Consider the following 26,977-nt stretch of genomic DNA (forward strand, 5'->3'; position numbering starts at 1 on the left):
GCATCTGCCTTCGGCTCATGGGATCCAGGATCAAATCCTGCATTGGGGTCCCTGTGGGAAGCCTGCTTCTCCCTCTGCCTGTGTCTCTGTCTCTCTCTGTGTGTCTCTCACGAATAAATAAATAAATATTTTAAAAAAGAGAACAAGAAAGAAAGAAGAAAAGAAAAGCCTAATACTGCTGTGGAGAAAAATTTTCTAAGATTTCTTGTGAAGTAATAATAAAATCATGTTTTATGTGTTTGGAGAAGTGTTATGGTAACGCACAATTTGTGTAAGTATATGTGTCTGAATATACACATATACTTTTACATATACACATATATATTTGTTAATCATATCTTTGCTTCAAATGGTACTGAAGAACTAGTAAACATGGTTTCTTCTTAGAAAAAAAAAAAAAACAACAAACCCAGGAACTAGGAGGGATTAAGGAGAGAGAGACCTTTTTATTATACACACCTTTCTGCTATTTTATTTTTATTTTTTATTCTTTTTAAGATTTTATTTATTTGTTCATGAGAGACACAGAGAGAGAGAGAGGCAGAGACACAGGCAGAGGGAGAAGCAGGCTCCAGGCAGGGAACCCGATGTGGGACTTGATCCCAGGTCTCCAGGATCACACACTGGACTGAAGGCGGCACTAAACCACTGAGCCACCCAGGCTGCCCTGCTATTTGATTTTTAAAATATAAGTATATATTATTTATATAAAGTTGCATACATTAAAGAGAAAAGCTCTTCCTCATTCCAGGATTATATAATATTTTCGTTCTGTCATATTATACTCTCCTAGTTTTCTTCCAGTTTCAATACTATTCTTTTTCAATCTATAAGTGCCCCCAGGGCCAGTCTTGGGCCTTCTTTTTATCTCTGGCTACACTTAACCCCTTAGTGATTTCATTTAAATCCTTGTCTATAAATACTATTTACATTACTAAAATACTATTAATCACTTAAGTGCTATTTATACTATACACGCAGGTTTCTGTCTCCTGCCACTGACTCTCCTTTGGACTCCAGACTCAAATATCCAACTGCCTGGTTGACATCTCCATTCAGTTAGCCAAAATGCATCTCAAACTGAACATGTCTGAATCAGATAGAATGCTTTGAGCTCCATGTAACATAACTTGGATTCCAGGAGTTGTTGAAAAAGTCCTGTGGTAGATTGTCAACCAGCAGTAGTTCAATGAGCAGCATGACTTTTCATTCTTAGCACTGCCCTCCTCTGAGGCTGGCTTCATCCTCAAGCTGATTCAAGATGATTGCCACAGTTCCAGCCTCACTTCTCCCTACTACAGTGTCCAGAGGAAGAAGGGACATTGCTTTTTTTGATAGATCCCTCTTAAAAAAGAATAAACTTTGTTCTCATAAAACCCCAGAAAACTCCTCACCTGAACCCATTCCTAAACCTTCCCTCCAGCCAATGGAATGCCTTACAATTATTGGCTTAGGCCAGGACTCCTTAATTAGTTAATAACAGGAAGAGAGTGCAATTATCCTTAGACTAGTTGCCAAGTCTGGTGGAGAAGGTGAAGCCAGCTTTTCCTGAATCACTTGGGGTATATGAAAAATTGGTAAGTACATGAAAGAATCAGAATGCTATTAAGCACGGTGAGATGGACACTGACTAAGGCAGTTGACAGTGTCCAGATGAGGTTTATTTATTTATTTATTTTTTTTTTTTTTTTTTTTTTTTTTACTTCTTCCCTCCCAGTCTATTTCTTCATGGATCTCTCAACCTTAATAAATGGCACTGCCATAATCACAACTGTCTTGGACAAAACCCTAGGAATCATATTTCATTCTTTCAGTTACCCACCCTTATCATCTGTATTATTATTCACATACATTTTATTTCTATGTATCTCGTAAAAGCCATGACATGTTGTTATTATTTTTCTTAAGCAATAAATTGATTTTTTAATAAATTGAGGAAAGAAGAAAAATATATTTTATGTTTATGCATTTCTTCAGTATTTTTTAACACTCTTCATATCTTTGTACAGATCTGGATTTTCATCAGATAAAATTTCCCTTCTGCTTTCATTTAAATGAAAGTGTCTTTTTTTTTTACCTGGTTTTTAGAGGATATCTCATTGGATGTAGAATTCTAAGTTGACAGGTTTTTTTTTCCTTTCTGTGTTTTAAAAATGTCATCACATTGTCTTTTGGCCTACCTTATTTCCAGTGAGAACTCAGCTATCATTCTTATCATTGTTCTCATGTAATTTGCCTTTTTTTGTTTGGCTACTCTTAAGATTTTCTGTTTATCTCTGGCTTTCAGCAATTAGACCATGATGTGTCTAAGTGTGGTTTTATTTATTTATTTATTTATTTATTTTATTTATCCTGCTGGGATTCTTTGTGTTTTTTAAATTATGGTTAATGTTTCTCACCAAAATTGAGAGATTCATGACCATTAATATTTCAAAATATTTTCTGTCCATTCTTTTTTTTCTCTCTCTTTCTGGGATATCAGTTACATTAAGTCCATAGAAAAGTAATGTGGGATTACTTGATATTGTCCCACAGCTCACTGCTGTCTTTATTTACTTATTTTTTTTCAATTATATTCCCTCTCTTGCTTCAGCCTGAATAATTTCTAATGAATTTAAGTACACTGAATCTTTCTTCTGTAGTGTCAATCTGATGTTAAATGTATCCAGTAAATTTAAAATTTTTATATGTTGTATATTTTTAAGAAATTTTTAAATAGAATTTCCATTTGCCTTTTGTAAAAAGATTTATTTATTTATTAGAGATAGAGAACACAAGCAGGGGGAGTAGCAGGCAGAGGGAGAGGGGAAGCAGGCTCCCCACTGAGCAAGGAGCCTGATGCAAGCCTCAATCCCAGGACTCCCAGGTCATGACCTGAGCCAAAGGCAAATGCCCAATGAACTGAGCCAACTAGGTGCTTCCCATTTGTCTTTTTACAAAGTTTCTATTTCTATCTTGAAACATTGATTTTTTTCAGCTATATATATTTTTATAAATCTTTTAATATATTTATAATAGTTTTTTTTTAAGTTCTTGTTTGCTAATTCCAGCAATGAGTTCTCTGTGGATCTGCTTTTATTGACTATGTTTCCTCTTAATTATGGGTCATATTTTCTTTTTTCATGTGTGTCATTTTTTTTGGTCTCATTCTTTACAAAGTGCAAAAAAAGAATAGTGTAGATTAAAATATAGATTTTGTGCTTGTATTTTGTTTATTTCCAAAAAAATATAAGTCATTTCCTTTGTTTGATTGCTAGAATGGGGAGCTGATCATTTATAATTTTCATAGAGTTGGGCTGAGTTGGTATTGGACCACAACTTCAATTAGACTGAGTTTATTTCTGATTAGCTTTCCTCTAATATTCTATACAGCAGTTACCTTGTTGATCTTCTCAGACTTTGATATGGAAGGAAGTTGGACTACAACTATAAGTATTTTTGATTCACCTTTGGATTCAATTTCATCAGGATTTCAGAATCCAAAAGCTATGAGGGATGCATGGAACTATATGGTTACTCTCTGCTTACCAGCTCCTCCTCAGCTACCTCTTTTCAAAATGTAGAGACAGAATGGGGAATTATTCAGTCAAGTGGTTTGTACTTGTGTTTGGTTTGTACTTTTAGATTTTAGATTCTAATCAACCCTACTAGTTTTCACTTTCATCTAAGGCTTAGCCAATTTTTTGTCCTCAAGTCTTCATTGATGGCAGGCTTGTTACCCCTGCCCATATGTGGTTGCCTCTGTGTATGAAAGCTGATGCAACTCTATCCACCTACGAAGGTCTCCTTTCTCTCTAAATTCAGTTAATTGGACCTTATTTTCCCCACCATTCATTAGGCAAAGTATGATTATTATCTTATTCTGTTTTTTCTTGCTGTTTCTATCAGGGAAGAATTTTCATATCCTTTTACATCCTAACTGGAATCAGACTTCAAAATGTCTTAAATTTCCTTGATTCTTTTTTTTTCCTTCCTCACATCCAATTTCTCTGCAATTCCAGCAGCTACATCTACAGTATAAATTTTGAATCCATCCGCTGCTCTCTGTGTACCCCTCCAGTGATTCTACCAAAGCTACCAGCATCACTCATGTGGGTCACTGAAATAGCATACTAACTCATATCCATGCTTCTATTCTTGACAACTTCTATATTCAATTCTCCATGGAGAAGCCAGAATGCTCACATAAATGAAAAATAAGATTCATTTTTGTAAAACCAACAATTGTTTCTTATTTTACTTGGACTAAAATCTAAATTCCTTATCACAGCCCACATTGCACTACAACATGTGATTCCCACTCACTTCTTTAACTGCATCTCATACCACACTTTTCTCACTGACCAAACTTTTTTTTTAAGATTTTATTTATTTATTCATGAGAGACACACAGAGAGAGGCAGAGACACAAGGCAGAGGGAGAAGCAGGCTCCATGCAGGGAACCGGACATGGGACTCAATCCTGGGACTCCAGGATCACACGCTGGGCTGAAGGCGGTGCTAAACCATTGAGCCCCCCGGGCTGCCCACTGACCAAACTTCTGCCCACACTGATTTCCTTATTTTCATATCACATCCAAATATCTGCTTTTCTTTCTGCTTCCTACTTACTGGCCTTTGCATTGCTATTGTTTGCCAAGGAAGTTCTCCCAGATTATCACAATTTTGGGCAGTCAGACTGATCTTCTCTGCATTGCATGGTACCAAAATCTGCAAACGCATTTCCTGAGATTCCCTTGCCTATTAGGGTTTGGTTTTGTTTTGTTTTAAGATTTTATTTATTTACTCATGAGAGACAACAGAGAGAGAGAAGCAGAGACATAGGCAGAGGGAGAAGCAGGCTCCCTGCCGGGGATCCTGGGATCACACCCTGAGCCCCTGAGCCAAAGGCAGACACTCAACCACTGAGCCACCCAGGTGTCCTTTGCCTACTAGGTTTTGCAAAGGCATCTACAAGAGATTAAACAGAGGGAGGGGAGAGATTATGGTATTCCCCTCACCTCTCTGTGAGGAACTATCTTTAGCAGTGATTGCATCTTCTCTGTGGTTCCAGCTCTAGCCTGGCAGCCCATGCCATAGTAATCCTATGTCTCATTTGCATAGGACTGGGAGTGGATTTCTTTCCTGCTCATCTCTGGGTTGCCTTACCACACTCCGTATGACTTAACAACTTTTCTGACATCCATATGAAACAACCTCTATTTAACTACCTGGTATAATTGTTTTGTGTTGGTTTTATTTCCCATATAATTCAGCTGAGGCATTTGGCTATATGTTATCATTCAATTCTGAGTTCAGCTAATATCTCTTCAGAAAAATATTCCTTGACCATCCTATGTACAGTAGTGTCCTAGTAACTTTCATATCACTCTTTATTATTTTACTGCCTGTTTTCTCCCAATAGAATATAGGCTTTAAGAGAGTACAGACTTCATCCATCTTGTTTAGTGCTGTCTCCCTGTACCAAGATGGTATCTAGAACATAGTAACACCTCAATAAATATTTGTGGAATAAATGAAAGAAAATTTCTAGGACCTTTATGATTTTAAGTTTCATGTCTACATATTAATCCATCTAAAATTTATTTTTGTATAGATGTAAAGTATAGATATAATTTTTGCATAACATAGCCACTAGCATAAATCCATTTATTGAAAAACTATTCCTTCTGCCCTGTTTCATACTGATCCCTTTATTATATAGTGTATCTTTACATATATTGTGTTTATATTTGTTACTGGATATAAATATAAAGATATCTTATATCTTTATTTTTTTTTTAATTTTATAAATTAATTTTTATTGGTGTTCAATTTACCAACATACAGAATAACACCCAGTGCTCATCCCATCAAGTGTACCCCTCAGTGCCCGTCACCCATTCACCCCCACCCCCCGCCCTCCTCCCCCTCCACCACCCCTAGTTCATTTCCCAGAGTTAGAAGTCTTTATGTTCTGTCTCCCTTTCTGATATTTCTCACACATTTCTTCTCCCTTCCCTTATATTCCCTTTCACTATTATTCATATTCCCCAAATGAATGAGAACATACACTGTTTGTCCTTCTCCGGTTACTGTGGCCAAGTTCAAAAAGGGTGTTGCCTGAGTTCTCCTCTGGGATTTTGATGGAATCTTGTCCCTTTCGCCACCCTCGGGAACCCCAATTAAGCATAGGTTTTTCTTCCTTAGGTTGTCATTTATTTCCCTTAATCTGTCTTCATGGTCCCTTAATTGATTGTCTCTTTTTTCCTCAGTTTCCCTCTTTGCCATTAACTTGTCTTCTATGTCACTCACTCGTTCTTCCACCTCGTTAACCCTCGTCGTTAGGACTTGTAGTTTGGATTGCATCTCATTCAATTGATTTTTAATTTCTGCCTGACTGGATCTAAATTCTGCAGTCATGAAGTCTCGTGAGTCCTTAATGCTTTTTTCTAGAGCCACCAGTAGCTGTAGAATAGTGCTTCTGAATTGGCTTTCTGACATTGAAGTGTAATCCAGATTTTGTAACTCTGTGGGAGAGAGGACTGTTTCTGATTCTTTCTTTTGAGGTGAGGTTTTCCTTCTAGTCATTTTGCTCAGTGCAGAGTGGCCAAAAACAAGTTGTATTGGAACACGGGGGAGTATCACAGGTCCGTCCAGCTGGTCTTCTGGGGGAGGGGCCTGCTGTGCTGATTTTCAGGTGTTAGCACTTGGGGGAGCTGCTCTGCCCCTGCCTGCTGCAGGGCTCAGCGGGGGTTGTTTACCCCGTGGGGCCCCAGGAGGAACAGCCGCAGTTGCTATGGCAACTCTGGAAGCCTGGATTCAGCCTCCGCAGGAACTACGGGGCTCGGGGCTCTCGGTTCTCCGTCTGCAGGGCCTGGAGGCTCCGGGGCGGGGCCGCTGATCTGCTCAGCTCGGGGCAGGAGCGTCCTCGCTGTCCTGGGCCCTCCCGGCCTCTGCCTGTCCCGGGGGAGGCCGGATCCTGGGCTGTGTCCCGGCGCCCTGTGCTCCGGGGCCTGCGCTGTTGGATTCGCGCTCCCGCCCCGCAGCCCCCTCCGCGGAGCCGCCGCCCGAGCCCCTCCGAGCTGCTCCGGCCCCGCCGTGCGCGCTGCAGCCCTTAGGGAGCTCGGCGCACTCTCCCGGGGCGCAGGTGTCTGTTAGTGTCCCCGGGAGCCCGAGGGCATCCCCGCCCTCCCGGGTCCTGCTCTAACTCCCTGCGAGCCCCTTTCCCCCGGGAAGGTTGGTGCAGCTCCTGCTCCTCCGGGACGGGGCTCTCCTGTCCTGGGGACACTCGCCCCGGCCTCAGCCCGGCTCCTCGCGGGGCCCCTCCCCCTTGGAGGCCTTTTGTTTCTTTATTTCTTTTTCCCCGTCTTCCTACCTCGATAGAAGCGCGGACTCTTCTCACTGTAGCATTCCAGCTGGTCTCTCTTTAAATCTCAGGCCGAATTCGTAGATTTTCAGGATGGTTTGAAGGTTATCTAGGTAATTTGGTGGGGACAGGTGATTTGGGGACCCTGCTCTTCCGCCATCTTGCCCCTCCCAAGTCCTCCTTTTCAAAAGAGTTTTAATCAGTCTTTGGCCCTTCCAGACCTCTCCTGGTTCAGCGACTAGCAGTTCCCGGCTCCTCCGGGCAGCCTTGGCCTTGCCAATCGTCGGTTCCCGGTACCCAGAGCCTATTTTGACCTCCGCGGGGTCCGTCTCGCGCACCGCCCTCGGGCCCCTCCGGATTCCCCGCCTCTTATATCTTTATAATACGTTGTAATTACTGGTGGGCCAAAACCTCCCTTCTTTTTTAAAAAAACTTGTACCAAATATTTAACATTTTATGATCTAGATGTACTTGAGAATAAAATTTAAAGGCCCACAAAAATCTTATTGGTGTTTGGTTGAAACTGTTTTAAATACATGGATTATTTTGAGGGGAAAAATGACTTTACAATATTGAATCTTCTCATATAGAAAAACAGTATTTCTTTCCATTTTTTCTTTTTTTTTTTTTAATTTTTATTTATTTATGATAGTCACACACAGAGAGAGAGAGAGGCAGAGACACAGGCAGAGGGAGAAGCAGGCTCCATGCACCGGGAGCCCAACGTGGGATTCGATCCCGGGTCTCCAGGATCGCGCCCTGGGCCAAAGACCGGCGCTAAACCGCTGCGCCACCCAGGGATCCCTCTTTCCATTTTTTCAATTCACTTGTGTAGAGTGCAGCACTTCAGTAAAGTTTAGAACTCTTATTATGTAAATCCTGCATATTTTTTCTTCTTAATTAACAGTGAATATTTATTGACTTCCTACTACTTTAAATGTATTCACATAATTTAATGCACACAGTCATATAGAGAGGTACATTTACTACCATTATTCCTAAATAATTTATATTTTATTGTATTTATTGTTATGCTGAATGAGATGATTTCCTTTTGCATTTTCCAGCACCTTAAATATAGGAAAGCTATTAATTTTTATAGATATACTTTGTAACTGGGGCATGTCTGGTTTTTAAAAAATAAGTTAAAGTAATTACCAGCCTGATTTAAGAATGCTGCTCTATGATAAATAACATGATTATGCACACCCACATTCACAGAACTTTAGTAAACTTTAAGGATTTATCATTAATCATATTTAACAATAAGAATTATAATTCTCAGGGCACCTGGGTGGTTCAGTTGGTTACGTGTCTGCCTTTGGTTGAGGTCATGATCCTGTAGTCCTTGGATTGAGCCCTGACTCAATCTCCCTTCTTAGCAGGGAGTCTGCTCATGCTCGCTCTCTCTCTTGAAATAAACAAAGTCTTAAAAAAAATAAACAAAAAAGAATTACTACTATATAAGAAGATCCCATTATGTGACAAACACTATGTTTAATAATTTACATATGTGAGCTCTTCTAATCCTTGGCTATAATAAGAAGTATTATAATAAGTAATAGTAAGAAGTATTATACCCATTTTACAGATGAGAAAACTGAGACTCAGAGAGATTAAGTAATTTCTCCTAGTTCACATATTTCTACTCTGCTGCTTTAAATTTAACTTATACATATAACAACTGTTTTGATTTTTAAAAGTTAAATGTTTAAAACTGGGTCACTGGAGTGGCTTAGTTGGGTGAGTATCAGGCTCTTGGATGCAGCTTAGGTCATGACCTCCAGGTCCTGGGATTGAGCCCTATTTTGGGCTCCATGCCCAGTGGGAAGTCTGTTTGAGGTTCTCTCTCCCTCTGCTCCTATCCCCTGTTCATGCATGCATACTCTCTCTCAAATGAATAAATAAGTACTTTTTAAGTTAATTATATAAAACTATAATTAGATTTTGATAGTATAAGATAAATATAAATGTGAAGAGTCAAATATGGTATGAATTTCTGCACTCTTAAAATTTTTATTTTGGGGATCCCTGGGTGGCTCAGTGGTTTAGTGCCTGCCTTTGGCCCAGGGTGCGATCCTGGAGTTCCTGGATCGAGTCCCGCATCGGGCTTCGGCATGGAGCCTGCTTCTCCCTCCTCCTGTGTCTCTGCCTCTCTCTCTCTCTCTCGCTCTCTCTCTCTCTCTATGTCTATCATGAATAAATAAATAAATCTTTAAAAAAATTTTATTTTGGAGTAAAGGTGTTTATCTCTTTATGCAATTTTACTACACTTTGGGAGGGAGATGTGATGCTATTTGAAGGTAGCTTCTGATTTCATACTCCTATGAATGTTTTGTTTCTCAAAAAGCTTTAATTTCTCAGAGTAGTGAGAAAAAAAACCTCAAAAGAAAATTATGTGTAATAAGATACCAAGGAATAAACTTAACCAAAGAGGTGAAAGACCTGTATACTGAAAACAATAAAACATTGATGAAAGAAATTAAAGAGGACACAAAGAAATGGAAAGACATTCCTTGCTCATGGACTGGAAGAACAAATAATGTTAAGATGTCTGTACTACCCAAAGCAATCTACAGATTTAATGCATTCGCTATCAAAATACCAACAGAACTTTTCACAGACCTAGAACAAAAAAATCCTAAAATTTATATATCCACAAAAGACCCTAAATAGCCAAAGCAATTTTGAAAAAGAAAAACAAAGCTGGAAGTATTACAATTCCAGACTTCAAGTTATATTACAAAGCTGTGTAATCAAAACAGTATGGGACTGGCATAAAAATAGACACATAAATAACCAGAAATAAACCCAGAAATAAACTCGTAATTATACGGTCAATTAATCTTTGACAAAGCAAGAAAGAATATCCAATGGAAAAAAGACTCATCAACAAATGGCAGTGGGAAAATGACTCAGCTACATGCAAAAGAATTAAACTGGACCACTTTCTTACACCATACACAATAAATAAATTCAAGATGGATGAAAGACCTAAATGTGAGAACTAAAACCATAAAAATCCTAGAAGAGAGCACAGGCAGTAATATCTCTGATGTGGGCTGTAGCAACATTTTTCTAGATATGTCTCATGAAGCAAGGGAAACAAAAGCAAAAATGAGCTATTGGGATCATCAAGATAAAAAGCTTCTGTACAGTGAAGGAAATAATGAACGAAACTAAAAGACGTGATACAGAAACAGAATAGGAGAAGATATTTGCAAATGACATATTGAATAAAGGGTTAGTAACCAAAATATATAAAGAACTTATAAAACTCAAGGCCCCTAAAACAAATACTCCAACTTAAAAAATGGGCAGAATACATAAACAGACATTTCTCCAAAGAAAACATACAGACACATGAAAAGATGCTCAATATCACTTATCATCAAGGAAATGCAGACCAAAAGTGCAGTGAGATTACCTAGTCACTCACATCTGTTAGAATGGCTAAAATAAAAAACACAAGAAAAATAAATGTTAGCGAGGATATGGAGAAAAAGGAACCCTCTTGTACTGTGGGTGGGAATGCAAACTGGTGCAGCCGCTCTGGAAAACAGTGTGGAGGTTCCTCAAAAAGTTAAAAATAAAACTACCCTAAGATCCAGTAATTACACTACCGAGTGTAATTACAAATACAAAAACACTAATTCAGCAGGATATATGTACCCCTATGTTTATGGCATCATTATTTACAATAAGGCAAATTGTGGATGCAGCCCATGTCCATCGATGGATGGATAAAGAAGATTATATAATATATATGTTTTATATATATATTTATATGTTTGTGTGTATATATATATATATACACACAAACACACACAAGGGAATATCATTTAGCCACGAAAAGACTGAAATCTTGCCATTTGCAACAACATGGATGGAGCTAGAAATATTATGCTAAGCAAAATAAGTCAGAGAAAGACGAATACCATATGATTTCAATCATATATGGAATTTAAGAAACAAAAACAAGCAAAGGGGGAAAAAGAAAGAGGCAAAGCAAGAAAGAGACTCATCTATACAGGACAAAAAAAAAATGGTTTAAATAGGTGATGGGAATTAAGGAGTGCACTTGTGATGAGAGCACCAGGTGATGTATGGAAGTGTTGAATCACTCTATTGTACACCTGAAAGCAATATAACATTAATAACTATACTGGAATTTAAAATAAAATTTAATTTAATTTAAAAAAGAGAAAAGTCTGTGGCTAACTCCCCAGCCCCAGAAGTGTTTGCCTTTACTCTCAAAGTCTATTTTAAGCTATAGGAAGGCTTTATTTCAAGCTGTCTCATACACTTTACTTTTCTCCTCCATTTTAAATTTTGCTCAATTTGAATTAATTCACTAAGACCATTATCACTGTCACTATTAAGTTCTTCCATTCTCTTGAACCTGCCAGCACTCAGGCAGAAATTATGACAAATCTGTAAGGTTGTGCTATTTCTGGTACATAATGCTTAGTGCTTCTTTTTCTCTCTATCCAACACTTTTAGAAATTTTATCATATAGGAAATCTATCATTTTATCATTTTGCTTATAATGGAATACTCAACTCCCATTTTTCATAGCATTCCATGTATGGAACCAAAAAAAAAATCCTTTTCTTCTGCTTAGAAACTATAATCTCTTTCTTTAAGAAAACTCTAGGGGCACCTAGGGTAGCTCAGTCAGTTAAATGTCCCACTCTTGGTTTTGGCTCAGGTCATAATTTCAGGGTTGTGGGATTGAGCCCAATGTCAGGCTCCCTGCTCAGCAAGAAATCTGCTTATCTCCCTCTCCCTGTGCCCCTCCTCCTACTCTCTCCCTCTCCCTCTCTAAAGTAAATAAATAATCTTTAAAAAAAGAAAACTCTATGTCACAGGATTATTTTATAATTTACATATTTTCATGACAGTCTCAACGAAAAGCTGTCTTTACTGGCAAAATAGATGTAGAACACTACTAATCACTAGGGAAATGCAAATTATAACTGTACTGAGACACTGCCTCACACCCTTTAGGGTTATTACTATATTAAAAAACAGAAAACAAGTACTGGTAAGGATGTGGAGAAACTGTCTTTTGCACTATTGGTGGCAATGTAAAATGCTATAGCCACTGTGGGAAACAGTATAGAAGTTCCTCAAAAGACTAAAAATAATGTTACTATATGACCCAGAAATTCCACTTCTGGGTATATACCCAAAAGAATTGAAAGCAGGTCTTGATTAGATGACTAAAACATGGTTGCAACCCGTGTCCATCGACTACTGAATGGATTACCAAAATGTACTGTATTCATACAACTCAATATTATTCAGTCCTAAAAAGGGAGGAAATTCTGCAATATGTTACAATATGAATGAATCTTGAGGACAACACTGAGTGAAATAAACCAGTCACAAAAAGTCAAATACCATATGATTCTACTTACATGAAATACTTAAGTAGTCAAAATCATAAAGGAGTAATTTTGGTTGCCAGGTCTGGGGAGGAAGGGAGAATGAGGCGTTATTATTTAACCAATATAGAGTTTCAGATTTACAAGATGAAAAGAGTTACGGGGTTAGATAGTAGTGGTAGTTGCACAAGAATATAAATGTATTATGAATACATTTATTGTATTATGAATATAAATGTATAAATGTAACCACTGAACTGGGGGCACCTGGGTGGCTCAGTCAGCTGAGTGGCTGACTCTTGGTTTCAGCTCAGGTCATGATCTCATGGGTCGCAGAGTTGAGTGCCACATGGAGCTCTGCACTCTATGGGGAGTCTGCTTGAAGATGCTCTCCATCCGCCCCTCCCCCTGCTCATGCATGCACACACACTCTCTCTCTCTCAATTAAACAAATAAATCTTAAAGACAACAGCACTGAACTATTAAAAATGGTTAAGATAAGCAAGCAGAGTGAGGCACTGGAAGCATGCTGGGCCCATAACCCAGAGGTCAATGGATTGAAAAATGGCTAAAATGGTAAGTGATGTTATGTATATTTTAAAAATTAAAATTAAAAATTGAAATAAAGGGGATCCCTGGGTGGCGCAGCGGTTTGGCGCCTGTCTTTGGCCCAGGGCGCGATCCTGGAGACCCGGGATCGAGTCCCACGTCGGGCTCCCGGTGCATGGAGCCTGCTTTTCCCTCTGCCTGTGTCTCTGCCTCTCTCTCTCTCTCTCTCTCTCTCTCTCTCTGTGACTATCATAAGTAAATAAAAAAAAAAAGAAGAAAAGCTTTGTTTTTAAAAAAAAATTGAAATAAAGAATTAGAGTCCATCAGTCATCTAAGTTATTTGCCTTTCTGTAGATAATTAGGAAAGGCTGATTTTACTGAACCCAGGCAGGCCGTTTCGTGTGGATAGAATGCCTAAATCTAGCCAATGATAACTTCCATTCCACCTTTGCTGAGAATTAGTTAATAGCCTTCAGCATGATTTATTTATATAGCTAAATAAATTTGACTCCTTGGTATTGGAAACTCACAGACACGTTACTAGTATAGAGAAAAGAACAATGAGCTATGGTTTTGTAAAATGTCACATTAAAGAAGCATTATTTTATTAATTTAATGGCTTTTTGTGAAAGCTCCTGAGATCACTCAGACTCCTTCATAATGAAAGAGGTGTTGTGTCCCTCATTCCCATCTGCAAGCTTTGTGCCAAACTAAATGTTAAGAAGAACCGTAAAGGAAAGTTTCACTGCCAAACCACAAACTATGCTCTGAAAGTGCAAAAGAGCAAAGAAGTAAAAAGTCAAACAAAAACAAACAAGCTTAGGGTCCTATGCAGCCAGAATAAACCACAGAACATAGAAAAACACTTTCCCTTCCACGGCCTCACTATCATCATAGTAGAGGAGCATAGTGAGCAGGGATTTTTGGGTCCAGCCAACCACCATCTTGGGGCCTCAAACCTATCCATCATTTCCCCTCTCAGTGGGGAAGATAGAAGTTAAGTGAAGATAGAGTGTATTCATGGCTGTGAGTGGTCATTGTTGCTTCTCCTTCCACGATGGCATCCAGAGTCTTCCTGTTGGCTATCATCGTCTCTGAATTGTTCAGAAAGAACATCAAAGGAACTACCTCCTCAAGCAACTCAAATGAATCACAAGTTTGCATAACAAGTTGGTTATTTTCCAGCTGGGTAGCATTGATTAGGAAAGGAGTAAAAGACTCCATTTGTACCATCAAGTTGCTCCTTTCAGAATAATCTCTTAAACATTTTAATAGCAAAATAGATAGCTATTTACCAAAAAGCTCCTATATGCACATAAAATTCCACATTTTAGTGGCTTAAGAAAAAGACATTTATCCATGGGACACTTACATGAACAATAAATATTTTGTTTTAATTAATAGTTTCTATCATTGAAAGGAATAAAGTTTGGCATTAAGCAGCTCAGGATCATATTCAAAGATCTATAATAAATTTTCCTCTAATGATGAGACGCCTGGGTGGCTCAGCGGTTGAGTTTCTGCCTTCTGCTCAGGGCGTGATCCTGAGACCCAGGAGCCTGACTCTCTCTCTCTGCCTGTGTTTCTGCCTCTCTCTGTGTCTCTCATGAATAAATAAAAATTTTTTAAAAATTTCCTCTAATGAGAAACAGTATGTCAGTAAGCTTAGTAAAGAAGCATGCATTGACAAAAAAAATACACATCTAGAAAATAAATTTAAAAAAAAAAATTCTGACTCATCATTCAGGAAATATAAACTTTGTTCTTTTACCTAAAGTAGGGTGTAACTCAAAACATAATAGACGTAAAAATGAGATCTAAGGAAACACCACACAGTCCAGAAAACAGGTGGGATATTTCAACTGTAGTTGGGAACAAACTCCAGGTGTTTGGCAAAATATTTGTCAAATATTTCAAACATATTTATCAAACATTTGGCATGCCTCATTGGATGAAAGCACCTTATTTGATCAAATTTATTGGTTTACTCTCCTGGTGGGCCAATGTTCATATTCATATCTTCACTCATCTCTCAAAAGTGAGAAATGAGACAATGGTGAAGCCAGGTCAATGTAAACCCATTGCCAAGGGCAAAATAGTAACACAGGGAGTTCCAGCTGTACACACAAGTGATCCATGTCATCACATTTGCATATGAACACCAAATTGTTATTGAAAACTGCTAAATTGCTAGCATTCTACCCGGGTTTGTGGACAGGAGAGAATGAAAAGTCCCATCTTTCTCTTAAATTGTGGATAGTCTGGCATCAAGTAAATCAAATGCATGTGAAACAATATGAGGAGAAACTACAAATCAATGGATCAGCAACTGAAAAATGATAGAATGCAAATTTATGAGTATCATAAATCCCAAGAGTGATGGAATCTATGGTCCAGTGGTCCAGATACTTTATTTTCCAGCAAAGCCAACTGAGACCCAAAAAGGGCCAACATGTAATAGCCAGAACTCTAACTCATAGAGACACATAAACAGATGCAGGGGAGTAGGGGAAAAGGTTATTTTAACAGGTATTGTTACCAACTAGACCCCATGACCTGCTCTTTACTCCCTACCCGCTGTTCCCACTGATTTTTGTCCCACAATTATCCTTAAGCTCTTCTTTCTAGTTTATCTGAACTGAGGCAAAAGAACCAAGGGGCATACCATCCCATGATGGAAACTGAAACTACTCCTCAAGCAATACCACTGCCCATATGAAGAGCTCAGATCAGTTTGAACTCAACCCCTGACTCACACCTGTGCACATGGGCCATGTAATGACTAACCTTTACCTCCTTGTAATACTAAAATCTCCACTCAAGGAGGAGCTTCAGCCTCATTTACATAACATACAATGTACATTTAGGCGTGTTCCCTTAAGGCACATGTGTGACCTTATGCCTACCTCTACATACCATGACAAGGCTTCCCTATCTAAATATTCATCCTGTTCCTAAATAAAAGGAACCCACTTACCCTCTTTCTGGGAATCATGGCTTTGGAGTTCTTCCCTGCAATCTCTTTATTTGCTGAAAAGGAAGTTTCCTTTCTGTGAAAACTCTAGTTTCTATCTGTGACTCACCAAAGAGCAAACTTTTGTTAGTTTGACTACTGTGCACCAAAAAGCCTTTGGGGTAAAGGTGAGACCTAAATGCATGGTCTATAGGAGGGAGCAGAACAAAGTAGCTAGATGGTCTCTAAAGAAGTTAACAGGAGTTTCACAAACAAAACTTTATTTTAGAATAGTTCCAGATTTGCAAAATAATTGGTAAGGTAATGCCAGAAGTTCCCACATGCCACATACCCAGCTTTCCCTCTATTATTAACATCTTAACGTTTGTATTGTGCATTGGTCACAGCTAATGAGTCAATATTGACTCATTATTAAAGTTCATATTTTACTCGGATTTCCTCAGTTTTGTTTAAAAAAATAACAACAACACAAAATTCAACTGAGTAAACTGAAGATCTTAGTGGCTTTATTCAGTGATTTATAAATCAGGCACCATCTTACCTTGTAGATAGAAAGGTCAGAAGACCTGAGCAAAATGGAGACTACTAGAGGCAGAAGGGGGCAAGGACAAAGAAGGAGAAATTTACCTTCTCTTTCTCTGGGGTCAGAAAGGGTCCATCAGGTGGGTTCCCTCGCAAGTACTGACTAGGTGATTCCAGATTGACTGGTTAGAGGTAACATACCTGGGAAAATGCAAATAGGTTACTTATCAAGTCTTGGTTTGTTAATGTGGTGCTTAGCACAAGTGACTTCATTTTGGGTCTGTTGTCTCTCTTTTTTCTAAAAACAGTTTTTTTCTAATATCATTTTTCTGCTTCAGGATCCCATCCAAGAAACTACATCACATTTGGTCATCATGTCTCCCTAGGTTCTTTGGGACAATATCTCAGACTTTCCGTGCTTTTAATGAACCTACCAACCAGTTTTGAGGGATAAAAGGAGGTATTCTGTGGAATGTCCTTCTCTTGGGGCTTATCTTTTTTTTTTTTTTAAGATTCTATTTATTTATTCATGAGAGACCCAGAGAGAGAGAGGCAGAGACACAGGCAGAGGGAGAAGCAGGCCCCATGCAGGGAGCCTGATGTGGGATTCGATCCTGGGTCTCCAGGATCACACCCTGGGCTTAAGGCAGCGCTAAACCGCCAAGCCACCCAGGCTGCCCAGGGCTTCTTTTTCTCATGAGTAGACTGGGGTTATGTGTTGCTGGATGGATAGAGGAGACCACAGAGATAAAGTGCCGTTTTCATCACATTGGAACAAGGGAACACACTGTCAATATGATTTATCACTGTTGATGCTAACCTTGATCACCTGGCTGAGCCTTGTCTGTCAGGGTTCTCTGGTATTAAATTAGTTTTTTTTCCTCCTGGATATACTGTTCTCTTTTAAAGAATTCACTATGTACAGTCCACAATTATGGATTGGAGAGCAATGCCCCACCTCTTTAAGGATGGAGTACCTACATAAATTATTTGGAATTCTTCAGCATGGGAGAGTTGTCTATATTCTTTCTTGTTTATTTATTTTTCAATTATTTATTAATATTGGGATAGATGCATGGATTTTATACTTTGAGTTATAATCTAATACTACTTTACTTACTTTATTGCTCCAATTTTTCCATTGTTGGCCACGGGAGTTCCTTCAGCTAGCTGTTGTGTCCTTTGAACTGATACTAGACCAAGATGTGGATGCTATATCTGCTTATTGCTCCTGGGCTGTTGCTGCCTTTAGGTGGCAGAACAAGAAAATACATATGTGTATGCTGATATCTAGAAATATTTCTATGTGTAACTATTTGTATCTATATTAAGCTAAAGAGGTGTCCATACTGGTGTCTCCATCTCTATTTCATTATCATATGAATCATTGTAGCCTCTTCCTTTTTCTTATCTGAGACCTCCTACTTCAACAGAGAGAGACCTGTTTCACACCATATATCATCCAGTTATTAAATTGTTTAAAACATGTTTAATATATGTTTAATTATTAACCCCTACCCCCTGAAAGGAATTTTGAGGTAGACTTGAGCAACTAGAGAAAGAAGGGAAGGTTTGGGAAGAGCCAAAAGGGCCACAATGTGGTAGAAGTTGTAAGTAGGCATGAGGGACCCAGGAAAGTTTCTGGTGACAATGCCAGATTTATAAGAGCAAAGAGTTCTCCAACAAATGTGGAGAGATGTACAACCTCACTTAAAAATAGAGAAATGCAGAGTTAAACAATAAGGACATTGTTACTTATCATATGGGGATAAAACAGAAAAGCAAGATGACATCCCACTATTGTCTGGTGGCATGGGGAGGCAGTTGCCAAGACTATGAACTGGCGTGAGCACTGAGAGAGATAATCTGTCAGTGCCATCATTTATGATGTATGTGCCCTTTGGTCCAGCAGTTTCACACTATGTTCATAATTGCACTGTATATAATAGCAACAAACTAGAATTAAACATCCATCCATAGGAGACTGGTTAAAATGCCTGGCACATAGCAAACACTCACTAAATGTTTATTGGATGAATGAGTGCATATGTAAATATATAAAATGCAACATATATAGCAGCTTATATACATACATATATACGCATATACACATACACACATATATACATGTACATAAAGAAGGCCAAGATAAATGAGTAAAAAGAGCAAATCACAAAATAATTTTATTCATAATAGGAGCCAACTTTTGAAAATAATGTTTATATATGCATAACAAATTTCTGGAAGGATACATAAAAATCAATTCTGACACTTTCTGGAGAGTAGAAATGGTAGGAAAAAGTGCTAAAGGTATATCTACCTTTCCTTTTTTTTTTTGAATTTTTAAATCACATGTGTTGATTACTTTTACAATAAAAAGAACAAACAATCTTGGAGCTCCTGAGTGGCTCAGTCAGTTAAGTGATTAAGTATCCAACTCTTTATTTCATTTCAGGTCATGGGATTGATCCCTGCATCAGGCTCTGCACTCAGTGGGGAGTCTGCTTGAGTTTCTTTCTCCCTCTCCCTCTGCCCAACCCCCAGATGCTCTCTCTCATTGAAATAAATAAATAAATCATTAAAAAAAAGAACAAACAGGGGATCCCTGGGTGGCTCAACGGTTTGGCGCCTGCCTTTGGCCCAGGGCATGATCCTGGAGTCTCGGGATCGAGTCCCAAGTTGGGCTCCCGGCATGGAGCCTGCTTCTCCCTCCTCCTGTGTCTCTGACTCTCTCTCTCTCTCTACGTCTATCATAAATAAATAAATAAATAAATAAATAAATAAATAAATAAATAAATCTTTTTTTAAAAAAAAGAACAACAATCTCATTTCTACATCACTTCCTTTGTGTTTGTATGGCTCTTCGTATTCAAACTGTTTATATAAAGGTTACACAAGAAAAAATAGGTTTGCTATTTAATTTTAAGTGGTATTTTCATGACGTAAATGTTCTCTGTAACCCCAAATCTTAGTTGAACTCGGCCAGTCACTTAAATGCTTTGTGTGCATTTATTTTAGGGAAACCAAGGAAAAAGGGCTGTGCTTTCATCAACATAGCAAAGAACAGAACACAGCACAGGAAGTGGGTGTGAGAGAGGTTGAGGGTCCTGGGCAGTGACCCTTGGAAAAAAGGCGACTATAAGAAATGTTGGCTTGTGGGAACACTGAAACATGAAAGAAGCAGTTTTAGCTGTATCAGCCATACTAAACGGGGTCCTAGTTTGAGCCATATTTTACTCACATCCAAAAGAAAGGATGGGCCCAGCTGAGATTTAGGTTGCAAGTTAAAACACATAGGTTGGGCCAGGGGCCATGTTAGAGATGTACACCAAGGCTTCTGAGAGCACCCAGGAGCACGTGGCTGGCACCTTTCTCCACACAGTGAAGAGAACTTCACAAAGGATGGGGCATTGAGGCTCAATGGTGAGAAGTGGATGGGAAAGTCTGGTAGGGAGAGGGGTGTCAGGGGCACTTCAAGAATAGGAGCCATCATGTGGTGGTGGACATTAATAGTGCTCACTGACTGCTGGTGACAGTGCATCCTGGCAACCTTGCAGTTAGTCGGTGATCAGTCATTTTCAATGGACCATGAAAGAAAGTGAGGTGTTTCAGCTGCAGACTGAGGTAATGAAAAGTCCCTATACAGCCCGCTAGCTTTCTCCTATCCTGTGAGGGCTGCCTGGAAACCATGTGTTGGTGTGACGGAGCCACAGGGCATAAGTGTACTGAATCCCTGAGTTCTTACATGGAAACAGCTGTCATGGAAAGCCGAGGAAGACTGAATAAACAAAAAATGTAGACTATAAAGTTCATTTGCTGATATTTCAGGGTTAAAATGTGGCTTTAGGGTAATTTGGGCTACCCTGGTTAATAGACATATGCTGTTGTTCCAGGGTTTGACTCCTCATTGTCTAGCATCCAGCCGAAGCATCTTTGTGTAGACAAGATCACTCCTATGGTGTGCTCTTTGCTACCATCTCTGTTGCCTTCAAAAGTCTGTTGGTTCCCATCTATCTTCCAAGTCAGATCCTCCACCTCCTGTTGATTCTGTGAGCCCCGATACCTCTTCAACAAATTTTCCCCATGTTTAAGATTGCAACCAAGAAATCTAATGGATCTGTACATTAAATATGGTAAAACAAACAAATTCGCTGTATACCAGATTCCACTTACAGCAAGCAGTATTCTATTTCAGTTCTAGTATAATTGTAGAGGTATAGCTTTTGAAATACTTTGGTTATTTCCTAATAGACCAAACAAATCACATCAGCCCATAAGTGGTTTGGGAATGAAATGAGATCTCATCACTTGATATGGATGTCAGAATGGAGCTTGGTAATTAGAAAGGCTTCTCGAAGATCAGAGGCTTCAGCTGAGAGAGATATCCCAGGTATTTCACAAATGAATAAAGGTACGTCAATAATAAGATGCTCAAAGTTGCTAGTAGGCCTATTGATTTAGTTGCAGTGGATCAGCTAAGGAGGACAGTAAATCAAGGAAATTACAGAAACACAAGGAAATTACAAAAGCAAGTGGAGGGTAATTCTTCTCCATGGGGCTTAACATAATAAGCACTAGGGAAACCCAAGCGATTGTGCTATTCAAAATCAGACCTGAAGAAGAGAAAATGCAGGAGAATAATTATACACAGTGACATTACACTCCACAAAACACTATCATCTAAGTAATTGTATTTATTTACTGTTGTATTTTAAGACATATTTATTGAGAGAGAGAGAGCACACACGTGTGAGCAGGGGGAGAGGCACGGGGAGAGGGAGACGGGGAGAATCCTAGGCAGACTCAGAACTGAACATAGAGCTGGCTTGGGGCTCCATCTCACCATGAAATCATGCCCTGAGCCAAAACCAGGAGTCAGATGCTTAACTGACAGCCACCCAGGCGCCCCAGTAATCTGTATTTAATCTTCAGTGTAACTCTGTGACCTAGGTATTATGCATTTTGAAAATGAGGAAAGCAAGCCTCAATCAAAGGAATATATTTGTTTTTACCTGGAAGGCATAAAAAGCAAGCCCTGTGGTGAAGGCTAAGTGCTCTATGTATTAAGAAGTGCAGTTATGAAGAGCAGGAGTAAAGGCCTGGGGGAACCTTTACTCAGAGGGGTCGATCTGGGATAATGGTTAAGTTGGCCCTGCTGAATGCAGGTCGTGGTCTGTGGGGACAGTCCTGTGAGCTGCTGCACGACTAAATATAGGAAAGCAGGGGGAGCAAATGTCCACAGTTCCTGTGTCCTATTGGATGAAACTTCACCTTACAGGGAGTTAATGCCCCCACACGTCTGGGTTGTGCACATGTGGGCACAGAGGGGTGGGTTCACTCTTTCCACGCCTCATCATCAACTGAGAACCTGGGCAGGAGGCAAGAGGGACAGAGAGAGAGAGAGAGAGGAAAAGTGCTCTAAGGATGCACTTGCTGGAGCTCAGCTGGAGCCATGTGGAACTGATCCTGCAGAGGACACTGGAGCCAGAGACAAGCATATAGAGAAGACCAGGGGTGTTGGGCAGCTGTCGAGAGGGATCTTGCTTGTTCCCAATCTTCCATTATATCCAGAGAATGGGTGCATATGCAAAAATAGAGGAGGTGGTGGCCAAGTTAAATCCTAGGCCATAGGTAGTTTAAGATCCTAGAGGGCTTATATCATTTATGAGAATCCCAGGATTAGCTTTGGTATGATGTAGGACTTTCCATTTGTCTTAAAGTCTCTGTCTTAGTCAGAAACTGGATAAATTGTAGACATATATGAGTGCAATAAAAAATTTTAGCATAAAAGAGCATAGAAAGCTTTCACTCATTTATGATTTGAACAAATACATTTCCAAAATGTATTAATCATAAGTTCCAGTTGGATGAAACTACAATCTGGGTACTGCGAGTATTGAAAAACTTTGGCAGAATTTGCCTTCATGTTTCCGAGGGATAAGTAAATTGTTTCTAGGTGGGAGTTCCTGATTACAAACCTCTCCTCTGGAAGTAAACTTCAGTGGAGTATAAAAATCTTCCTTCTCACCTCCATCTTACACTCATAGGATAAATAGGGGTCCCACGTTAAAAACGCTTTTGATGTAATGGGAGAAACGGAATCAATATGCCGATGGATGAGTCACAAAAATATGTGTAGCCTGAGGTTTATTTTTAATTGAATTTCATCACTATTGCAGATTATTCAATGAAGATTGAGTTATTATTAGCAAGTTCTATCAGTTGCCTGGAAAACATCCATCACCAGGGATAACAGGCACTAACGGGCAGACTTAGATGCTGTGCAGAAGAACCCATTACACTCTCCCACGTCACCGGAGAAAAATGACTGGTGATTCACGGCAAAGGCCTGCACTCTACAAGGACTTTATAAATACAATGTCAGCATATTCATTCATCACATATAGTGGCTAATATGTATTATTTCATGCAATTTTCTAAGAATTAGAATTTACTCAGATAGAAAAATATCTGTCATTTGTTTTTGTTAGCATTCTAGTTTATAATCATGAAAACCAATGATTTAATTTGAATTTCCTTGCCCTTCTTACCATCATCTAAATCATTATTAAATGAAACCAAATGATATGCTTCACTTTATCTCTAAGTGGAACTGCACATTCAATTTATTTTAAAACATTTAGCAAAGCAACATCACTTTCGGAAAGCACTTAATAATTGCCTGGCAAATTATTCCTGATGGTGCAGCGCTATTCTTGTCATATCCAGGAGCATCTTGATGCAGGAAAACCTCAGGGGACTGAATAAGCAACAGCCTCCCTGCTCTAAGGTTGGGCTGGAGGGAAAGAAGCCCAGAGTCCTTGCTTTCTCCATAAACTTAAACGTTAAATTAGCTGCGCTTCTGCTGCCTGGCTCCCTCTGCTCCCGTCTCTCTGTTGCACACGAACCCATCCCTGCAGCATAGATACAGCCACAGAGAGGTGGCTGGGGTGCGGGCATCCTAGTTTCCAGTACTGCCTGCAAACTTGTGTTCAACACAAGTTCTACACAGGAGCTGCTTGCATGCCTTCTGTGTCTGCAATGCAGGGGAGATGGTAAGAAATACGGAAGGGCCAGGACAGCAGGGGCACTGACAAACAGGACAGATGTGCCCCAGCGGGCTGCACCAGGGCCTCCTGGCTATGGTCAGCCCTGCTCAAACCCCCGACTTGCCTCCTGAGCACTCCATCCACCTGGCCCCCAGACGATGTTTCTAGGTACAAAAGAGGAGCCAGAGAACTTTAGCGGACATGGCCTTGGGAAAGAAACATGGGAGTAGTGTTCTAATCTGGACAGATAACGGTAGGCGCCTCAAGGAAGATGGCAGGAGAAAAGAGAAATGACAGAGAAAGGAGAATAAAGAAGAGAGACAAGGACACACACGCACAGAGCAGTGGGACAGGTGCTGAGGGAGGCCCAGGATCTGCTCTGGGTCCTGCCAGGTAGCTGGGAGTTAGACTTTGCCTCCCCCAGCCAGTGGTGAAGGGGCAGGAAGAGCTGGGCTATTCTGCACCCCTGTAACTGGCAGGCACAGTCTCTGGGAACAGTTAGAAGGGGTGAAGCGGATATGAAGCCCCCTCCGAATGTCCAAGGGTCTGCTTCCCGTGCTTGACAATACTGTCCTCCACAGGGAGTTTTTAGTTGGCCGCAGGGTGTCCCCAGGAGGATTTGGGGGAGAACCTTCATGTACAGCTGGGAGGAGGTCACCTTATTTTTCCCTCTGTGTAGTCTTTTCAGTGCAGAAAAGTTTGATTTTCAGAGAAATCTGATGCCTTTTTACGTTGTTTGCATTTTTTGGTCAATTTTGTATGTTGTGACACCAATAGAGCATTCACACATTTGTGGGTAGATCCCAGAATAAGAATGGTAATCTATAGGCCATAGCAGTGCCCTACCTGAAGCCAGAAATCACATTTCTCCAGCATTTCATGTTTCTTTCTGTGAGGAATCAGGCCTACTCACTGCCAGAGTTCTTGACAAAGGTTAGGAGATTTTTCTGATACCAGGACCTTTTTATCACCTGAAGAATTCTTCTTCTGTTTTCCCCTAGTTGGTCTCAGGAAAGGAGGAATAGTCTAAGGAAGTCAACCAAGGATTGGCTAATTAGTGAGGCTTACTCTTTGAGGGTGCACCTGGCCCGAAAGCCAACGTGTACTTGATTTTTGTTCAGAGGTCAGCTGTGTATGGTGATGATGATGACAGTGAGGATGGAGCCCTGTGGCTAGTTGATTCACTAGAACGTGTGGTGTAGTGCCTGGCCACTGAGTGTGGCCCATGGGTCAGTATCAGTATCACCTGGAAGCTCAACCTTCTTAAATACAAGAACTTGGCCCCTACAAAACCTACTAAATCAGAATCTGCATTTAATAGCTTCCCGCTCACTCCCCACCCCCACCAGGTGATGCAGACCCAAGTTTGAGATGCCCTGTGTAGTGAGTAGGGTCCTGGACTTGGACCTGGAAAATTTGACTTCCGGTGACATTTCCGAGCTTTTCCAATTGTGTATGCTCTGAGGCCCAGCTATATCATCCACAAACTGGAGAAGATGGTCCTTTCTACTCCTGCCTCACAAGATTATTATAAGGTAAGTCCACCTAAAATAAATATATAAAAGCACCTATAAACTATACATCACTTTGACTAAAGCACAATGAAAATAAGGCCATGCTGCTTTTAACATTCAATGTTGACTAAACTCATTATGATCACTTTGCAACATACATATATGAAATAACTCTTATATACCTCAAACTTTGTATGTTATACGATTATATCTCAATAAAATGGAGAAAATTAAATTAAATTGAAAATTTTTAAATAAAATAACATAAAAATTTATTACCTCAAATATGGGTTCAATTCCTATATTGATCTGTTACCTACATCTGTGTGTCATCATTCTTAGCCAGTTGTCATGCAGACATAAGCCTTGATCCCAAAAGAAGCCAGGTATGAGAGTGACCTGGTTTAGCACTATTGAATAGTTGACATACCTAGTGCCAATTTTAGTTGAAACTGCATTTGGAAAACCTGCAGTGCCAGATTCTGTGTCACTGTCCGCCAATGCTGACCATCCTACATCTCCTCCCTCCTTTCCCTTCCCTTATTTACTGGAAACAATCTAAAGCACAAGGAGTTTAAAAAACAAACACCTAGTGGAGATATTATTTTTAAGGATTTCCTTATATATCTATTTTTTTAAGATTTTATTTATTTATTCATGAGAGACACAGAGAGGCAGAGACACAGGCAGAGGGAGAAGCAGGCTCCATGCCAGGAGCCCGATGTGGGACTTGATCCCGGGACTCCAGGATCATGCCCTGGGCGGAAGGCAGGTGCCAAACCACTGAACCACCCAGGCATCCCAATTTCCTTATATATCTAAAGTATTACAACCATCCCCTCCTCCCACACTAGTCTTTTATACAGGGCACACTATTTATTAATGGCCTGAAAACTTTGCCTAACATAGAATATTGTCTGTAATTATGGGAAATTTTAAAATGGAAGCTTGCTATTGTCCTGGAGATCCATATGTTAGATCCAAGATGCCATAGTCCATGCATGTGGTGTCAGTTACTAACAGTTCTGCATTTGATCTCCTTTAATCATTATGGCCCTCTTCATGGGTCTATTATTAACTCCATTTTAGAGATAAGAAAATGAGGTACACAGCTGTGAAGTGACTGGCAAAATAATTAAGCAAGGAGGCCATTAGACTGGGGTGGCTCCAATGCCTTGGCAGCCCACATAAATAAACCAAAACCAAAGCCAGAGTCAATGAACTCTAATCCAAGAAAATGAGACTTCTGAACAACCAATCACAGACAACTGGACTTTCCCAAATAGGGCAACTGTTTAAGCTACAGTCAGTCAAATCATTTCCTCACTTTGCTTCAGTGTCTTCACTATAAAAACCTCTCCCCTGACTCCTGTGGTGGAGCATTCCTACCCAGCTTCCTTTGTGCTGCTCCTTTTGGATTGCTGTACAAACTATTGAAAAAAATTTTTTTTAAGATTTTGTTTATTTATTTATGAGAGGCACACGGCGGGGCGGGGTGCAGAGACACAAGCAAGCTCCACGCAGGGAGCCTGATGTGGGACTCGATCCTGGGACTCCAGGACCATGCCCTGAGCTGAAGGCAGGCGCTTAACCGCTGAGTCACTCAGGCATCGCAATCCTGAAATTTTCAT

The sequence above is a fragment of the Nyctereutes procyonoides genome, unplaced genomic scaffold (genome assembly GCF_905146905.1).
Source record: "Nyctereutes procyonoides isolate TBG_1078 unplaced genomic scaffold, NYPRO_anot_genome, whole genome shotgun sequence".
Classification (NCBI taxonomy): domain Eukaryota; kingdom Metazoa; phylum Chordata; class Mammalia; order Carnivora; family Canidae; genus Nyctereutes; species Nyctereutes procyonoides.